This window comes from Spermophilus citellus (assembly GCF_964194105.1).
Source record: "Spermophilus citellus genome assembly, chromosome: 3".
NCBI lineage: Eukaryota > Metazoa > Chordata > Mammalia > Rodentia > Sciuridae > Spermophilus > Spermophilus citellus.
In genome coordinates, this window is record NC_138184.1 from 164,233,522 (window position 1) to 164,251,468 (window position 17,947).

Here is a 17,947-nt window from a genome sequence, read left to right on the forward strand (position 1 = left end):
CATGGCTGTAGTCAGTTAAAGCAATGCAAGCCTTCAGATATCAGGAGGAAGACAGACAAAATCACTGAAACTATCTGCTTACAAGGCAAATGAGACTAGACACTGAGCAGGGACTGGCAATCAGTGGTAGACAGGCTCTCCTTCTCTCTCCTAATTCACTGGTACTTGGATCCCTACTTCTATAAGCAGAAATTCAAGGATGTTTCTTTCCAGCATGGGAGATAATGAGTAAGGAAATCCAGTACCACTATGCTCAAGTATGAGGCTCAGAGTACCCTCTTAGTGAAGAACTCCTCTTCCTTAAGCCAATTTCTCTCCACTTCTTCATCTTTGTACCAGGAGCATATCTTACAAAACAATGCAATGCCAACACTGTTTGTTACTTAAAATATATTTTCAGTGATTCATTATCCAGTATACCAAAGCATATTCCTATAAACTCTATAATCATGAAGTTTTTATTAGTCATGATTAATGTATTTTATTGTTATTAAAATATAGTTTTTTCTTGAATCAACAGAAATGTATGAAAAATATAATTCATTTATCTTTATAAACCACCAACATGCTTACAATAGTTTTTTTGTTTTATTGTTCTAAGCACACTGAATCATTTAGTAAAGTTGGTACTGGATATGAGTTTGTTGTCTAGATATTCACTTAGCAAAGTACCATGCTTCACACTGAGAAGTCAGACCAATTTATGAGTCTGAAATTGTATCTGAGCTTTACATTTTGAATGACTTCACAGAGACTTAGGCATCTATAACCGTATGCATAAAGTAATTCTGCTGTGAACTCCTGGAAACATAAATTATATCTTATTTTTATTTGATGAAAGATATATCTACCACTTTAATGAACTGCACTCAGAATGACCCATAAACAGGAATACTTCCCATTATTAAAAAAGTACTTCAAACAGGATATAGCATATTGACATATTTTAGACTGGAGGAAAGAACCTATTATCCCCTAAAAGAAGGTAAAGAAAGAGTGAATATTTTCAGTTAGGATGAGTGCATGTGTGTGTATAGGGGCAACTGCAGGTTCATAATTTAAAAAAACATGATAATGCTTCCTATCACAAAAATCAATTTTTATCCTTACGACATAAGAAGGCCTAGTGAATAAACTATGAGTGTTTAATTTTCTTTTCTTTGGTGATTTAATGGGCAAAGGAGTGGCATTGTTATCAGTTCTGGTCTTCTCTACTTGTTCCCCCATTCAAATGGCATTTTGCTCAAATGTTTGACAAAGTTTTGTGTACATGTTTGCTATGTTAGATGATACTTCATCACACAACAAGTTTTTCATTTTAAATGTTACATATGCTAAATTAAATCAAGATGTTTCATACCAGCAAGCATAATGTAGCATTTGACAGATTTCCAAATTCAGGTGCTTATAAAAACAAATCTTAGAAGCAACATTAATTTTAAATCCTACTGAGCTTCATACGGCAATTGAAAATTATGGAAATACTTTAAACTTTATAGCCTTACAAAATGGAAAATGATCAGGGTTCTGGGCGAGGGTTCCTTAGAAGGATTTTCCAAACAGTTCTGTGTTGGAAAAATAGAATCCATGTGCTCTTATTTACCTGAATATGTTCCAAACAAAATTTAAATGTTTGTATAAGAGTGTTTGAATTGTAGTGATTTAATGTCTAGCCAACACAAAGAACATTTGTAATAGTACTGCTCTTGATATCCAATTTACACTAAATCATTAAAAGTAAAATATAAAAGTGAATTATACTCATAATTTCATAATATTAAAAAAATATGAGAAAACTTTGAGGGTATCTAGAAGATATCAATACTTAAAATAAATTAATTTGGGAAATGGATAAAAAACTTCTTTTTTTTATTTAATTAAAAAGGGAATGGAGATATAAGGAAAGTTATAAAGAAGACTTAGCTAGTTTCTGAGCCTTGGCCCTGCGCTAAATCAATTTTATATTGCTGCAAAGTTCTTTTCTGTGTCAAAGTTATATTCTAGTAGGGAGGAAAAAGACAATATGTAAGCCATAAATAAGTAAAAAAAAATGTAAGAAGAGAAAAGAAGCACTTTTTTGAGATAGAGTATCACCAGATGAGAGTGTTGGGAAGTGTGTTAGAAAGGGCAATCAGTAAACATCCCTTGTGGGAAGCCACTCTTGAGCTATTTAGCATCTTCACTGGGCCTTGAGCCATGGAGATTTTAGTCTGGCATTGCACACTATTTTGTGGCCCCTCCCACTTACTGGATTATGCAATTCACTGGACTTCAATCTGCACCTGGCTAGAAAGGCTGCTCCTATAGCTCTGGAATTGGGAGTGACACATTTGGCCTGGACAGCCCACCTCCTACCTTATTTGGTAGAAGAACATTCTATGGAAAACCTTTGAAGTTTCCCCCATATATAATAAAGCAAATGTGGGCTCTCTCTCTCTTTCTTCCAGTGTGGAAGCTCAACTGCTAAGGTGGTAGAGCTGTCCTGCCCCCACTTTTCAAAATTACTTCCATGCCATGTGGTCTTTTCGTGGCCTTCTTTTTCTTAGCCTTATTTCACAGCCAGTTCACTCCACACAGAGGAACTCTGTCTCAACACCTGTGCAGGACGCCGGTGGGAATCCCTGAACCATACGTTTCTGCTGAGAAGTAAAAAAAGGTATAGCCACCCAGTCTAAACTTGAGGAACTTAACCAGAGCTGTAATTGAAGGTGAAAATCTCCAATAATGCTTTCGTTACTCAACTGGCTCAGTCAGAAGTCACTCTTTACTATGATGATGATATGGACATATTGTGAAATTGTCTTATTCTTAGGAGGTACAATGTGTTTAGCATGAAATATTATAAAGATCACAGTTAACATTCAAGTGGTTCAGCTGAGATTACATACAATTATGCAGAAAAATAGAAAAAAGAATAAAAAGTAAATCTTATAAAATGTTAACCACAGATTATTTTAGCCAAAAGGTATACACATGAGTGTTACATTGCTCATTCAATCTTTTCATTTATTTGTAATTCTTCTGAAAAAAGGAAAAAGGAACTTATTTTTTAAAAAAAAGAATTGTATCATTCACATGCAAATTGACAATGATTATATCAAATTTACAAACTCTAATTATTTGAGAATGTTTTGTTTGAACAGAACTAATGCAGACAAATGTATGTATAACCACAGAACACAGTTTTCTATGTCAGACAAAAGTGTAGCAAATGTTAAAAATAGAAGAGACAAATGACGATTATGAGTCTTTATAATATTTGAGGCCAACTCTATTTCAACCCTTTCTTTCAACCCTTCTTTGGCTACCTTTTCCATATGTCATACTCTACAATTACACACACATCTCCACTCTTGTCTTTCCAACCTCCCTAGTACTTCAATTGTATAATTCTGAAACATTACATTACCGACTTCTCTATTCCTCATCTTATTTTCTATGGCTTTGTTGTCTGTTTCGCCAACTTATATCTTGATTGCCTTCCTTTTCTTCTTCTTAGCATAGCATACATAAGCCTATAAAATCTGGTTGTTCTTTGACAAACTTGTTTCTTATCCACAGTTTTCATTTCACTTTCTACTCCAACCACTCTGAGTCACTGGACAGTTCTTCCAAATACAGAATGTTTCAGACTTCCGTAACGTCCATAACTGAAATTTACTTCAAACACCCTCTTCTGCAAATCTGGATACTACCTGTACTCAACCCAATATTTCCTTCATGAAGTGCTGCATTCTCTGTGACAAAACTGGCAGGAATTACCCGAATGGAAATGCTAGTAAGAAGATTTAAGCAGAAAATGACCAAAATCTTCATTTGTTTTGTTTTGTGCTATGGTTGGGTTATGATATATCGCCTCCAAACCTATGATAGACAGTGCAGTAATGTTCAGTGGTGAGGTGATTGAATTAAGAGAACTGTAACTCATCAGTGGATTAATCCATTTGATGGATTAATAATTAGAAAGGACTATTTTATTGGGTGGTAACTGTAGGCAGGTGGGGCATGGCTGAAGGAAGTGGGTCACTGGGGACATGCTCTTGGGGATTATTTTGTGTTCTTGACTCCTCACTCACTTACTCTCTCTGCCTTTTGGCAGCCATGAGCTGAGGAAATTTCCTCTCTTATACCCTTCTGCCTTGATGTTCTTCTTTACTTGGGCCCAGAGCAATGCAGTCAGCCAATCATGGACTTAGACCTCTGAAACCATGAGCCAAAATAAACTGTTCCTCAATTAAGTTGTTCTTGTCAGGTATTTTAGTCTCAGCAACAAAAAATGACTAACAACACCATTATAGTAAGATGATTCTAATAACCAATGAATGGGAAGATAAATAAAGAGAAAGACACTCTCCTTGTATTGACCAAGATAAACAAATGAAAATTTGAAGATTTTGAACAAACATAGTGGTAGAAGCTGTGGAGAACGATAATTTATTTATGGGAAATTTAGAAAATAAAATGGGAAGAATGCCATGAATGGGTGTGAAAGGTTAAAAATATCAGAAAAACTGAGATGTTTCTTTAGTTTTGCTATGTACTGTAAATCATCTATCCAGTGAGAAAGGTAGTTTAAGAAGGAGGTATGGGAGTAAGATGGTTTGATTTGGAATATATTAAATCTTTAATAGCAGTGGACATTAAAATGCTATCTTAAAAGTTCAAGTGATGGTTGGGTTTGAAATAAATAGTTTTGAATCCTCAGTGTATGAGTGGTTACTAACTGTTTTTGTGGATGACTTCACCAAGCAAGAGTACTAAATGGATCAAAGAAGGGTCCCTGGAAAACTTCAACAGATAAGGATTGGATGTGGGAAAGTGATGCCAAGAGTGTCCATAGAGATAGGAACAATACATTGACAGAGAAGGCTGACCTCTAGTTCAAGAGAAAAGACAAATTTAAAGGGTTATGAACCATACTTTCAAATGCGTCAATGAAACCTCTGTTCATAAAGCAAGCTTGCCAAAATGCTAATTACATAATGTTTTTCTTCATTTGAAAGTTACAGGTCTACAGATAGACTCTAATTTATACAAATACTTGTGTAAGTCAGCGTATTTTATTCCTTTCTGTTCTTGTTGATAGACTCTAATTTATACAAATACTTGTGTAAGTCAGCGTATTTTATTCCTTTCTGTTCTTGTTGATAATAAGGCTATACTTTTTTATCTGGACTTGGTCATTAAGTTATCTAATGCTCAGATTGATACCTGAATATTTGTTCATCAAATGGTAAATGGTGGGTTTCATTTATTTGTTTGCCTTTGTTTTCCTGAGCTAAAGTATTAATTTTTAACTTTGATCCATTTTTTGAATATTCTTATTACAATGAGCATATAAGAAGAATAAGAAATTTGAGAAAATAAGTGTTTTACCAAAATTGGAATGACAGTTCATATCTCAATCATTGAATACAATGAGTTTTGATAGAGGTATGCACAAGTGTAACTGATACCCCAATCAAAATACTGAACATTAACAAGCTGCCAGGAAGTATTCTCAAGTCCTCATTACAATCACTACCATCATAGATTAGTTTTGTTCCCATATTTGGATTTAGAGAAATAAAATCACTCTGAGCCCTTTTGTTTCTGGTTTCATTGGTTCCTATAATGTATCAAGATCCTTCTCTATTTTTGAGTGTTCAACAGTTCATTACTTTTTTAAATATATGAATATAATAAACTGTATGACTTTTCTATAATTTGTTTATTCTTTTTTTGTTGTTGAGGGACATTTGAATTACTATATGGGACTATTATGAACAAAATTTTAAAATTCCTTGTACAAGTTTTTGTGTGGATAAGTTTTTATTCCTTTGGGGCATATCCTAAGAAATAAAGAATTAAGTTGCTGGGGAATATGTTAGTTGTATACTCAATTTAGTAAGAACTTGCAGGAAGTGCCCTAAAGTGCCTGGGAAGGTCACTTTCCCAGCAATAACATAGGAAAGTTACTGGAGTTCTGACCAACATAGTGTTAGAATTTTTAATTTGTCATTCTACTGGATTTGAAGTCCTGTTACACTGCACTTTAAAAAATCCCCTGATGGATAATAATGCTGAAAATCTATTTTTGTGCTTATTGCCCATTTATGTCATTTTTTTGTGATGTGTATATTCAAGTCTGCTGATCATTTGGGGACTGTTTAACTTTTCCTATTCATTTGAGGGAGTTTTTTATGTATTCTGTATGTAAGTTCATTGTCTGACATATGTAATTGAATATTTCCTTTCAGTTGTTTATTTATTTTCTTAATGATATCTTTTCATGATTAGAAAAATCAATTTTAGTAAAATATGTCATTTTGCTTATATATATATATATATATATATATATATATATATATATATATAGAGAGAGAGAGAGAGAGAGAGAGAGAGAGAATTTTTTTAATATTTATTTTTTAGTTTTCGGCGGACACAACATCTTTGTTTGTATGTGGTGCTGAGGATCGAACCCGGGCCGCATGCATGCCAGGCGAGCCGCTACTGCTTGAGCCACATCCCCAGCCCCTCATTTTGCTTTTAAAATTTGTACTTTTGTGTCCTGTCCTAGAATACTTTTCTTAACTAAAATGATTGAGATATTTTCTTGGGTCTCTGCTAGTTTTGTGGTTCTGGGTTTTCTGTAAAGATCAACAATCCATCTCAAAATAATTTGTTAGAATAGACTGCAATAGTCACTTTTCTCATATTAATATCCAGTTGTTCAGCAGTATTTACTGAAAATACTCTTTTCTCCATTGAATTTTTCATCAAAACAACTGGTGTGTGTGTGTGTGTGTGTGTGTGTGTGTGTGTGTATGTATTTAGGAACTTTTTATTCTGTTACACTGATGTGTCCCTTACCTATATGTCAGCATTGCACTATCTCAGTTATACCTTCATAGAAAAACTAAAATCCAGGTAGTACAATTTGTAATTATATAATTTACCAACTAAGAAATACACAAAAATAACTCAATTTGTTTTTGGGATTGTGACTTTATAGATTATTTTCACATGACTATAAATTTAGAATTAATTTATAATTTAGAATCCTGGACTTTTGATAGATATTATGACTGTATCTGTGTCACAATTTTGAAAGAATCAAAAATATCAGTCTTCAAGTCCAGAAATATGGCTAGTCTTTGCCTTTATTTAGGACTTATATTTTTCTATTGCATTTTCATTTGCAATATTTTGTTAGCAGAGAGCTTACTCATCCTTCAGTAGAGTCATTCCTATTTATCAGATATTTCTTCACATTACTATTAAAACATTTTAAAATAATATTCTAATTAGCTATATCTATTGCTAATAGATATAGTAAAATAATTGCTCCATATGTTGACCTTGCATCCTGTGGCCATCCTAAATTCATTTATTATTTGTAGTAATTTATAAATACCTGCACATTTTCTATGTATAAATCATGACATCTTTGATCCTTGGGAGTTTCTATTCTAACTAACCAAAGAATAGTTAACTATTATTTCCTAATTCTTACTTGATTGCAAGTAGAACAAATACCCTTGCATTGTTTTATATCCTATAGGAAAATATAATGATTAATTAAGATGTTGCTTAAAGACTTTTTCCTATTTGTTCTTTTTAGAATGAGGAGATTTGTTTCTGTTTTAAGTTTATTAAAATATAGTTTATATGATAAAGTGATTTTTTTAATGGTTGAGGTTACAAATTTCATTGTAATTCTCTTAACAAGGTTGATCATGTTAACTTTTACATTTTTGTCCATGAGGCAGATTAGGCTATGATTTTCTTTTCTTCAATGGTAGTGTTCCTTTTTCTATAATTTTGCTTTCCATGATTCCAATTTTTCTGTAATTAATCATGTCCCAAAATACTAAATGGTAAACTCCAGAAATAAACCATTTATAAGTTTTAAAAATTATATTACAGTATATTGTTATAATAATTATTATATTTTGTTATGAGTTATTGTTGTTAATGTCTTATTGTGCCTGATTTACAAATTAAACCTCACATTAGGAATGTATCTATAGGAAAAACACAAGATATATAAGTTCAGTACTATCTGCAATTTTAGGCATTTGAAAAATATCTTAGAAAATATTCCACATTATCAGGGCTATATTGGGCTCATAACATAAGGTAAATATAAGTACACTTATTTTTGAAGTCAATAAACAGGTAATACTGTTAGTCAAAAATCAACCTTTGGGAAAAGCATCTTTTTGAAAATTTCTGTAATTGTAATAACACAATTCAGAACTAGTCAATAAAATAGTGTAAATTATGTCCAATATCCATGATTAAAGTTAAATGTTCTCATATTAACACACCTGCAACTCATAGGCTGTATCTTCACATTTTTTCTCTTTGAATATTTGCATGGCTGGCTACCTTCATGACAATAATTTTATTAGGCAAAACAGACTATTCTGCATTTTTAAACTCCCTTAGAATTTCAGATCTGTCAATGCTTAAGGGAGGCAGACACTTGTGGAGCACATGCTGCTAAGTTGGTACACATGGACCATATGAGCAACCAATGTAACCCTCCAGAGTTAATTTGAAAGGAGACCTCCCAAATCTTGCTACTCAATAGATGAGAGGAAAATGACAGCTCTGTTCAACAGGAGTAAGTTCACTTCAAAGAGTTTTTGAAAGGTTTATCTAAAATGTGGACTTTTAAAAATTTGTGTATGCATTAGAGATACTACAGCATAAGAGAAAACATTAAAATTTCTCTTTGACCCAGAATCTGTCTAATACTAGGAGTTAATTACTTAAAATAATAATGAAAGCACATTTGCGGACTTTAAACAGGAAAATATATTCAGGAGCATGGTCTGCTCTGTTTTATTTCTTTTTAAAATGAAGTGTATTAGCAATGACAGATGAAGCAGGGCCTGCAGGAGATGTGCCAGAGGTGTGGTGACAGCCTGGTATTCACAATGGATGTATTGGTGTGCCTCAGGCATCTGTTTTATATACTGCACATTTGAAAGCTAGTAATAGAGCACTCTTCCTTACATTTTACTGGATATTGTAAGAAGAATATATTCCACCAGAAATTTGAAGTGGAGCAGCCGTTTATTTAAATTGAATGCCAGAATTCCAAGTAAGGAAAATCTTCAGCAAGGGTTGATTCACTTCTATTAGCAGGAACAAATGTGTTACAGTTCTCCTTTCCTGGTTTCCTACCACCATGTACATGGTTGATTTCCTGGAATTGTATATACCCAATTATGCTTCTGCTAATAGAACTCAGCTCTTTTTCACAAAGTAGGACTCTCAGGTTCCATCTGAATTAGTTATACTTTGTCATTTAAACTACAACAAGGCAGAAGTAAGTATGAGGAGTCACTTATAATTGGGAAGGTAAGCTTAAACATTTCCTCACTAATAATCTGCTATTATCTCATCACATTTGTTAAACTGGCTATAATCTTAAATTACAGTATGGAAGGAAGAATTACTCAAGAATTAACTAGAACAGGAGAGACCTCAGGAAAAGACTAAACGTGATTAGCACAGTAAATAACTGGTGATACAATAGAAAGATGTGATGAGGAAAGTCTACAGGGACATAACTCAGAGAAAACAAATGCTATTATATCTTTTCTCTTCTCTAGGAAACCACATACAACATGTGTGATAGATGTTTAAACATGTAATAAGGCACAAACACAACAGAGGATATGTTCCACCTAGGGCTTAGGGATATCTTTGACCTGAGGCTGACAATGCAAATATTTTGAAATAGATATCAAGAAGCTACAATATCCCAAGGCCCATTGAAGAAAATGTCACACATAAACAAGTTGGCAGCAAGTATGAAAATGCTGATTTGATGTCCATTATTTAGGAATTCCAAATATTAGTTGAATACATTTTTACATGAAAAAGAATCTTTCTATATTTCAAATATTCTTAAAATTTTTATATAAGAATATCAAAAATTATAGGTGATTTTTGGTAAAATAATTGTCATAAGATTACATTTACCACATATAAAATATATAATATACATGTGAATGTTTTATATAATTATTTTCAATCCAGTGTTATGGATTAAACCCAGGGCCTTGCACATGCTAGGTAAGTGAACTTCCACTGAGTACACCCCAGCCCTACCAGGAATATTTTATTTTGGGCTTAAAAAGACATATATATTTTAATTCCAAAAAAAGAAATTATGATTATTTGCTATTGTTAAGTATGTATCCAACTCTACTCATTATGTAATCTGAAAAATCTTATTTATGCTAGAATATGGTATTCAAAGGCAATAGATCAATCCCAAGATTAGATAGCCCTAACATGTATATAGAGTGGTACTCACAAACGTGAATCAAGGAGTTTCACAAAGCCTAAGCTGGTTTACTCCTTAAAACAGATACAACATCATTTATATCAAGACATTCACTGATTTTAAGAGACAATGCATTTCATGTTTTATTTTCAGATTTGTAAACACTAATGTAGCCTTTTTAAAAAAGGAAGAAAATTAAAAATGAAATAGTAAAAACCCGAATATAAACCACGTCACATTTTATAAAGTTAACAATGCAGATCTTATCACTCATTGAAATGCACTTTTAGCCTACTGCAGACCAGTAAGATCTTATATAACCACTTCTGAAAGCATAATTGCATTTATATTCAGTCTTACATGTAGTCACTGCCTTAAGGTTATAAATAATATGAAGGTATCATTTTCTTTGTTTTCTTAATAAGGATATTAAATTGAACTTAGTCTATTCCAATATCTTACCTGATCTCTTTGGGCTTATAAACCATGATAAATTATTTGAAAAACTCAGTGCTTCAGAAACTAACTAAACTCATCACTTTGTTTTCCTGAAAATTATGCTTCAAACAGTTGCTTATTATGAGACTATTCTGATCTATCTCTATATTAAAATAATGCCATTTTTCATTCCCATGAAGATAAACATTGTTAAAATACTTGAAACCCATCTCCCTATGCCTTATTTCTCCCCATGTGTGATGGGCAGCCCCATCTCTTTGTGGCTCTCTATAGCTACATCCTCCCACACTGACTCAGGTATTGACCATACTAATTTTGGGGGGCAATGATACAGTAAGAAATGTAAGGCTGTCTAGGGCTTCAACAAACACTTGCTCATTTTTGAACAATTTGGATTGCTTGCATTTTGTATTTACATCATAACATGAGACCACAGTGAGGTTAATCTGCTTAAGAGAGGTTCACTGAGCAGAAAGGAGCTAGCTCTCTGAATGGTCATAGTCATCAAAAGAAAAAAAAAAACATAGATAAGTCCATTCTTTTTCAGTCAATAAACAACAAAATCACTGACATAACGAATTCAGAAGAGAACAAAAGAAATCTCTAGCTAAACCATCTATTTACCTATCTATTTACTCTGCCAAAATGTGGCGAGATAAATAAACACTCATTGTTCCTAGCCACTGAGATTTGGGATGGTTTGTCACACAGTAATGTTGTAGTAATAGACAACTGACACACCAACAAAGGAAAATGAGTTATCTGATTAATGAGGATTGTCATTAGTCAAGTTGGTGGATTGATGGAAACCTTATCTTGATAGGTGTATGTGTGTGTGTGTGCATGTGTGTGTGTGTGTGTGTGTGTGTGTGTGTGTGATTATGTTTGTTTATTCACCCAGACCTGTGGGAGCCTGTGTTCTTAGATTATTCTCAGGTCTAGACTGAGATAGATCTTAGAAGCTCAAACATTACACTAAGCTACATCTTCCAACTTAGCCTATTTCAACAATAATGATGTTTCTCCATTTGCTGACTCTTATATCTCATTTAGTTCAAATCAAAAGAAAACAGGAGTAGAGCAATTAAGAAGACCCCCTCCATACCCCAAGAACTAACACAAAGGAGCCAATTGAAACTGAACAAAAAGGTCCATAGAAAAGTTAACACTGTGGAAAATTCTAAGTAGAAGTATAAAGATAGAGTAATGTAGTGTTGTGTAAAAACAAAATGCTTATGTTGGCTTCAGTAGACCGTAAAACAAAAAGGCAGGACTCTAGAGTCTAGTTTAGTGTTAAATTTTACAAAGGAAGAAACTGAAACCAAAAAGAGCTCACATAACATGCCTAGTGTCACAAAGTAATTTTAGTGTAAATGTTGAGAACTGAACTTTAATTTGTTGTTGTCTACGGTCTAGAAAAACAGCAAAGTCTTATGGAAGGAGAAAGAAATCTGATATCAGATGTGGATTTTAGTTCCAAGCTCTCCTCTTACTCAATGTGTGGCTTTTGGGGTCAATCACTAGAACTGTTTATGGCTCAGTTCTCTCACATATAAAGTGTGAATAATAATGTCAGCCATAACTCTTAAATATTTAATTTGCATAATGCATTTTTAGGTAATAATGCATTATGCAATGTGAGTTCATTTTAACTCATCCTAAAAAAATTCTCATGAATCCATTATGTGTCAGGTATTATGCTAGTTGTTGAGAATAAAAGAGGTCTCAAAAAATTTACAGTCTAATGTAAGAGAAAGACAGCAATAAATAATGCCAAAATTAGGAGACAAACACTCAGGTGGGGATATGCAAGGGAGGGATGTTTAGGGAACATAGACTATTTAGCTCAAACAGGATAATAAACCTAACTTAGTTCCAGGTAAGCTAACTTATAGAGGATGAATTAAAATTGGCTAGGTGAAGGTTACAGAGGTAGCTGCTCAGGCAGAGAGAAGAAAACGCATCAAAACATGCTGGAGCACAGTATGTGTGAAACTGCTGAATGGAACTGTTATTACTAAATCATAAAGAAGGAATAGCAAGAGGCAAAACTACCAGGGAGAGTCAAGTGCTGGATTTGGACACCAGAGAACCATTGAAAGTTTTAAGCAGTGGGATTATGTGGTTTGATTTATATTTCAGTTAAGATATTCTAGCTGCATTGGGAGGGAGATCAACAATCTAGGGAGAAAAAGATACAAATCTAAACACTGGCATCATGGTAAGGATGGGGAGGAAATGAGAGATTAGAGAAACTGTATGACTAGTAAGTATATATTTCATTATTATTTTCATCGTAGCAAATTGTTCCCTTCATTTTTTTCCTCTTATAAAAATTTAGTGACTATTGGTGATTACAGAATTATGTTTTTTCTCATATATTTATTATTGGCTTTGTTCTACTCATATTATCTGTTTATCATAATGAATGGGATACTCATATTTTTTTAACTTTGGAAAGAATCAAATGAAATTGGTTCACTCATATTTATGCCATGGTAAACATTCATCTTTTATTTTCTAAACAGCAAGCCAGAAATACAGTATTCCAATATTCCTGGGCAATACCACAGTGTCAGATGGTTTCCAAACATGTAATTGATTCAGTATACTATTAAGGTTTAGTCTGGCAATAAAATAGAATTTCTCTCCTTATCATCGTGTTTAATTTTTAAATTCTGTTTTAAATACTGAGAATAGCAAATGTCTGCCATAACACACTCTACATTACACGACCTCTACAGAGACCACAAGGAGACATGGTCCTCTCACAACAACAAGAAATCCCTCACTTGATCAACCCAGCCAGGTCTCTCCTACTCATACATACATCCCTAGTAAAATCCCACCTACCCTAAATAAGTGGAGGAGGATATATACAGAGAGGCATAAAGAAATGAGTCCATAGCATATAATGAGAACTAATATTTAATTGTGATTCATGAATTTCATAAATTACGAAATTTCTTTAGGTATGTCATCCAGAATTTACCATTAGCAGAAAATATTCCTGGAAAGACATAACTGTAACCATAAAAAAAAACCTTAAAAGTGTTTTCAAAATGCTATATCAACAGCTTTCAATAATCCCATAACACAGAGTAGGATAATTCTTCCTTTGGAAAAAAAATAGAATATTAAAGTGAAAAAACATTTCTTTCCTTAACTATTTGACTTAATACACGATTTAAGTATTTGGTCCAAGATTAAAATGCAGACACTTCTTCCTAATATGGATCTGCTTCTATGATATTGTCCACTGTTAATATTTTAATAAGAATTGGAACTATACAGTTCCAGAAAATTAGGAGATGGTATTCATGGATTTATTCTGAAATGAGAGACTTAGTTAAAACCTTATTTTTTTCTATGAACTTCTTTGCTTCCATTATCAACAAGTCAAAGTGAAGTCAAATAGGCCTTTTGCAATAACTATTTTCTCACTGCTTTCCAGCATGCCTAGATTAGAAGGCTTTGGGTAGTTGCATAACTTTCTTGGTGGTCCTCTGGGTCAAGACCACAAATTGTACTTGGATTTGTCCAACATGGCTATAAGCCTGGTTTTCTGTCCACTACAAATTTTCTCATTTTCACATATTCAGTTTTGTTTTTAGTTACTATCTTTGATAAATTAAGTGTACCCTTAAAATTTAAAATAATGCATAATTATTAATAATTTGCATAAATGCTATTGCAAGTACTAGTGTATATACACAAACTAGTCAGGTCTTTAAAAGAGAGGAATAGACACATATTTCTGCAACAAAATTTCTTGATTCAATTGCCCAGTTTCTCCAGGGCACCAAGCCACAGCTGAATAAAAAGCGTATGTTGGGATTCCATAATCTGCTAACACTCTTAGACCCATTATGAGTTGGAAAACAGTTAAAATGCATGTGGCTGTTATTTTCAAATGAGGTGGCTGCTTTGTTTCTACATAAAGTAACATTTTGTTTTGTTTTTCCTAGGACATAAGAGGATGATTAACCACATTTCATGAGCCATACAGTTTTATAAGTAGCAAATATAGCAGATACTTCACAGAAATAATTCTTGAAATGCAACCCTGAATTCCTCTATGTCGTTCCAAATCTATACAACGTTTTCGTGTTTGCAAAATGTTTTCTTACATACAGAAAACTCATTTCATTTAAATTAAATTGCATCATCAAATTAAATTAGCTCTATTAACCCCATGCTTACTTTCAACAATAGCAAGGATGCTAATGAAAATGTTATTTTAAAAAATGATAATTCCTAATATATCTAAGAAAAGAGAAGTCAAAAATATAATAACATAAAATTAGCCTAATGCTTACTGTTTCTCTGGACATTACCACTTTCAATATCAATCTTCCAAAGGATCAACCTATCTCAGAACTAAATATGAATTTCTAAATTTCTCAAACTGATGATATAAGCATGCTGCTCTTAGGTTTCTTGCACTTAGTCCCTGGACTATGTCACAAGGCCCTCTACTTATATAAATCATTTTACACTATTTTTTATATATTTTCTCACTACCAATTAAACCGCTTGGCTGCAGGTGAAAGAAAACTTTCAAAAAGGGACAAGAAATTTATTAGCTCATTCTATTTTCTACTGCTACTGTAACAAATCCCCACAAACTTGGGACTTAAAACAGCACAAATTTATTCTTACAGTTCTAGAACTTAGCTATTGAACCTGGGTGTCACTGGGCCACAATGAAGATGTCATCTCGAGGCTGTAGGGAAAAATTGTTTCCTTGCCTTCTCCTGCTTCTAGAGGTCATCCACATGGCATGGATTGTGGGCCCATTCTTCTACCTTCAGGACAGCAATCCTTCAATTTTATGACCATTTTCCCATTGTCATCTCATACTCTGAATCTCTGCTTCTCTCTCCCCTTTCCATTTTTAAGGACCCTTGCAATTTCATTAGTCCCACCAGTTAAGCACCCAAACTGTTCTTGTGTAAAATCAGCTCATCAGCTGACTTAATTTTTTTAATTTTTTATAACTACATAACCTGAAATTTTTCAGATTTGGAGAATAGAGCTTGGGAAATTTTGTGACAATGTTATTCAACATGTCACACTTGTATTCTTAGAAAAATCCAGCAAATAGAATTTTTGAGGCACAAGTTTCTCTGGAATATTTACAGAAATGATATCATTAGGACCATGTTTGTATCTTAATCTTTTGGATGTCTCTCAACTCTTCTTTCTTTAATTTACCAAAATATATGCTGCAGCTCTATCCCAGATGCTTTACAGTTCTGTTGTAAAGAATGTGTCCATTTCTCTTAAGCAAAATAAAAGCCTCAATTTAATGTGTTTGGCTTTGATTGACTGGCTGATATCCTACTTCTATTATTAATGTAATTGCTACTCCTGGAGGCATTAAGGCTTAAGTCATGTGTCATCTTTGGCATCAGAAATACTGTGGGCTACAGCAAAAAACTCATGGACTGAGAATAAGGTATAGAACCTCAAGAGGGACTAGTGACTAATGTCAGAAGTTAATTTAATGGATTCTGGGTGAGGGGGGAACAAAACCAGCAGCTACTACAGCAGTCTATATTATACATGTTTTAGTCAAGTAGGAGCAATAAAGAAATGACAGGTGTCTCTGAACCAAGAGGAGAATGCTAAAAAACTGAAATGCCAAATTCTATCATCCTAGATGACAATTTGTGAACTCATACAACAATGAACCTAAATTCTTAAGAAAGAGAAATCTTTCACTTACTACCTTAAACTTCCTCTATAGTCTCCTCTTGCTACTCTTTATCTGAAGTCTCATTCCAGTCAGCCTAGACCCCTCACCTTGCACACGCTATTGGTAATCCCATCTAACTTAGAACTTTGTCCTTCTGATCTCTACTCTAGAGTTTCTTAACTTCTTTGAGACTCCATTTCCACATGTAATAAAAAGAAATAATAATACTAATTCTAAAAATAATACATTGCTCTTAATGTTGTTCCAAAAACAAATGCAATGTAAAATTTAGATTCCTTAAGGTTGTATTCTGTGATTTCCACAATATTTAAAAGTGTGAGTTGCCCATTAGTAGCCACTGCAGTTTACCTAGAAACAGACAAATACACAAAAGTTAATGTAATATGTATAACATGCCTGGTATAAAAGGATTACTAGTACACAAGCCTCACTTTTTTTTTTTTTGCTTTTGATTTTGTTTTTTGAAATGAGATTACCTTGGAAACTACTACAAATATAAAAAATGGCTAAATGTAACATATGCAAAGCCTTCTGCTGTTAGAGCTATTATGTTCTAAATCACAAGGGTATACATATATATTTTTCTTTTTCACTAAGTGTTGTTTTAATCTCAAATATTTGTGATAACGACTATCCATTGTCTTGAGACCAATGCCTCTCTGCTGAATATATTAAGATGGATGTGTATGTGGGGTTGTCTTTACCTCCTTTTTGACATGCATTTAAGATATATTAGACATTTGGCTGGGAACGTTTATCAAGAAAAAGTAAGTTTAAACAATCAGTTTTAGATTTTGATTTGACTCTTATTGGTGAAAACTATGATATGTCTTGTGCTTTTACAATCAATCAATTAGAAGGAAACTGATAGTGCTGTTATATATATCAATATTTTTCCCTTAAAGACCTTAAAGAGTAAGAGTGTTTTGCCATAAGAATGAATGAAGCTCTGGACATTCCCCTATGAGTTAGGTAAATATTATTTCAGTCATTTAAACATTTGCAATCCAATGGCTTGATCAGCTTAGTGACCTTTTTCATTTTTAAATAGAAGGTAGGGTCAAACTAAAGCTTCCCAGCGAGGCTGCCAGTTTTCTACTGTGTTGTTCGTTGTCTCTTACAAAGCAAGGTTCAAATTTTAAAAGTGGAAGAGACATGTATTTTTAATTTAAATCATATTTATCAGGGGCTTGACTGCCTCAGATTTTAAAGTATCCTTCCTTGTTTTGGATTTATTCCATGGGTTTCTAAGATGCCAAGTCACTCTACTCTTTGGCTGCCATTTGTCTTTCCTGATTTCCTACTAACCTCTGTGGATTCTTGAAAGTGTGCCTATCTCTTCCCCTGTGTCCAATGCAGATTCTTCTAGTGCAAAGGAATTTACATCAAATGGGGAGGAATTCTTTCTGTTTTGCATGAGGGCTGCTGGGAGTTAAAATTGAGAAGGAGTTGGCAGAAAGTCCTCTGTGTGTATACAT